Source organism: Monopterus albus, unplaced genomic scaffold, assembly GCF_001952655.1.
Source record: "Monopterus albus unplaced genomic scaffold, M_albus_1.0 scaffold170.1, whole genome shotgun sequence".
Taxonomy (NCBI): domain Eukaryota; kingdom Metazoa; phylum Chordata; class Actinopteri; order Synbranchiformes; family Synbranchidae; genus Monopterus; species Monopterus albus.
In genome coordinates, this window is record NW_018128050.1 from 1,557,663 (window position 1) to 1,560,814 (window position 3,152).

At 44.4% G+C, this 3,152-nt stretch overlaps 1 protein-coding gene across 1 annotated transcript in view; it reads left to right on the forward strand.

Moving 5' to 3' along the window:
• Nucleotides 1-3,152, forward strand: part of slc2a10 (solute carrier family 2 member 10) — a 42,387-nt gene that overhangs the window by 27,057 nt on the left and 12,178 nt on the right. The window lies entirely within an intron of this gene.

Here is a 3,152-nt window from a genome sequence, read left to right on the forward strand (position 1 = left end):
CATTTGTATTTTTGTCTCACTGCATTTCTGTCAATTAATCCTGCACATCAAAGACACATTTTAACATAATGAGTAGCTGCAGAGCCGTGACAAATGTGTATCATTCATATGGAAATTAGAGAAAAAAAATGAAAAGGTACAACACTGCAGACAAACATTCAGAGATATGGATATATGTACAGTAGTTTCAGAAAGTGCTCCGATGCCTTCACTTTCTGCAAACTATTGTATTAATTTATTCTATATAGATAAAATGTCCATTTTTGCCCATCAGTCTACACCCAGTAACCCATACTGACAAAGTGAAAACTGGGACTGGGATGATGGTGGCATGTTAGAAGCAGGAGGGGACTACACACAGCTCCAGTGACCTGTTGAAGATGAGTGTGAAGATGGGGGCCAGCTGATCAGCACACACTTTCAGGCAGGAGGGGGTCACACCATCTAGTCCTGATGCCTTTCTGATCTTTTGTTTTTTAAAGAGGCCACACACATCCTTTTCACAGATCATTAAAGGTGGGGGGCTAGGGGGAAAGGTGGTGATTGTCGGGAGAGCAGCCACTGGGTCTGAGGTGGGAAGGTTGGGACGTTAATATTGTCTCAAACCTGCAGTAAAACACATTTAAGTCATCTGCTAGTTGATGATCCTCCACAGCGGGGGGGTGGTTTCCTCTAGCCAGTGATGCTTTTCAGGCTCCTCCACACAGACGAGAAGTCGTTGGCTGAAACCTGAGCTTTCAGCTCTTCAGAGTAGCTCCTCTTTCCTGCTCTGATCTCCCTTGTCAGTGTGTTCCTGTCCTGGCTGTACAGGGTCCTGTCCCCACTTCTGTAGGCCTCCTCTTTGGCACGATGAAGCTGCTTGAGTCTTGCTGTGAACCAGGGCTTGTTGTTGTTGTATGTGCAGAAGGAATTTTTCACACACACACTTCCTCACAGAAGCTATATAAGATGTCATAGTGTCAGTGAGTTCATCCAGGTCTGTAGCTGTAGCTCAAATACACTCCAGTCTGTGCAGTCAAAGCAGGCCTGTAGCTCTGACTTAGCCTGCTCGGTCCAGCTCTTCACTGTTTTGACTACAGGCTTTGCAGCTTTAAGTTTCTGCCTGTAGGTTGGAATAAGATGGACCATACAGTGATCTGAGAGTCCGAGGGCTGCGAGAGCTATAGGCATCTTTTATTGTTGTGTAGCAGTGGTCCAGTGTGATTTTGTCCCTGGTGGGACAGATGATGTGCTGTCTGTATTTGGGCAGTTCTTGGGTGAGATTTGCTCTGTTAAAATGCGCTAGAACAATGAATGGGGAGTCAGGATGTTCTAGCTCCACACTAGTTATCTGTTCGGCCAGGAGCTGTAGTGCACCTTCGTGGGCCTGCAGTCTTATGTACACTCCAATTAGAATATAAAAATTAAATTCTCAGGGAGAATAAAAAGGTTTGCAGTTGATAAAGAGAGACTAAGTCCATGTTACATGTGCGCTGTAGGAACGTGACCGTGCACCAACCTTATTTATGTAGAGACAGATTCCCTCTCTTCTCGTTTTCCCGGACAGCTCTGTTACGCAATCCGCTCTGTACACCTGGAAGCCTGTGAAGGCAGTATTCCAGTTCTTTTGACCAGGAACTCAGAGAGACGAGGCAGTCCACTTGGATATAAAAAATTGTGCTGGTTTATTCAAAGGATCACAGGTAAAATTAACATTACACATCCTGGTATCTTCCACCTCCAATACTGCACGCAGGCAGACGAAGAATGAAAAAACCCTGAACCACAACAGGCCTATACATTTATCTCTTCGGTTGGGCTAGCCCCATTCTACCCAGGAACGTCAAACCGTGGCATCACCTGATATGCCAGCTTTACAGCTGACCGTAGCAGTAGTCAAAACATGGAGAAAATCAATGTGTGTGAGTGTTGATTAAGTGGTGTGTATCTAAGAACATTCTGACATGACATCTAGTGACATGTCATGACATTAAACATAAGAAAATATTATGATTACAGTTACGGTTAAACATATCATAATAATAACAATAATCATCCTGCCTGCTGACAATCTAACTTTTTCTATCTAGTTATCCTTGACCATATGCACCCTGCAAAAAAACTCATGAGAATGACTAAGCATTTAACAGCCTACCTAGACATCCTGTCTCCACTAAACATTTCTAATACAACAAGTATCTAACCAATTTCTATCTGACTAAAAAAATACCTAACACCCAGTACTTGGATTGCACTGTCAAAGGTCAAAGGTCAAAGTGTTTATTCGTCATATGCACAGTTAAGAAACATGTTTTCATATACAATGAAATTCTTACTTTGCCGTCCACATGAATGCCACATAATACAAATGAAATATAAAGTTAATAAATAAGTGACACAAAATCTAAGGCACTTTAAGCAGCAAATGTGGCAATATAATAAAAATATGTAAGAATATCATAAGAGAATGTATGGTGCATGGGAGCAGCATGTGCAGCAGTCAACAGTCAATGTGCAATTATGCATGTGCAAACTGAGAATGTAAACAGTACAGGTCGACAGTACATGACGTATTGCCTAGTAATAAACTCCTCAGCTGTTCAGGAGTCTGAAAAACTCTTTCTTTCCCTCTGCCATCAGTCTGGAGGTCCTGCATTTCACACTTCTGAACCTCTGGCCAGAGGGTAGGGAGGTGAACAGTCGTGCTGGGGGTGGGTGGGATCTTTGAGGATGGAGGCAGCTTTTCTATGCACCCTGCGGTGGTAAATGCTCTGCAGAGAGGGCAGTGGAGTCCTGGTGATGTTCTCTGCAGTCTTTACCACTCTCTGCAGGCACTTGCGGTCCATATCAGTAATGCTGCCATACCAGACAGACCTCCTCAGCCTCCTCAGGAAGTACAGCTGCCATTGGGCCTGTTTGACCAGCTGTGTAGTGTTAAGTGTCCAAGTGAGGTCCTTATTGATGTGGACAAACCAGGTATTTGAAGCTGCTCACCCTCTGCACTTCGAGTCCCCAGATGAACAGTGGCTGATGAGTTCTCCTCTTCTTCCTCATGTCCACTATCATCTCCTTCGTCTTGTTCATGTTGAGGCTGAGATTGCACCATGACACCAGACCAGCCACCTCCCTCCTGCAGGCTGCTTCATCCCCCCCAGTGCTGCAACCTGTCATTG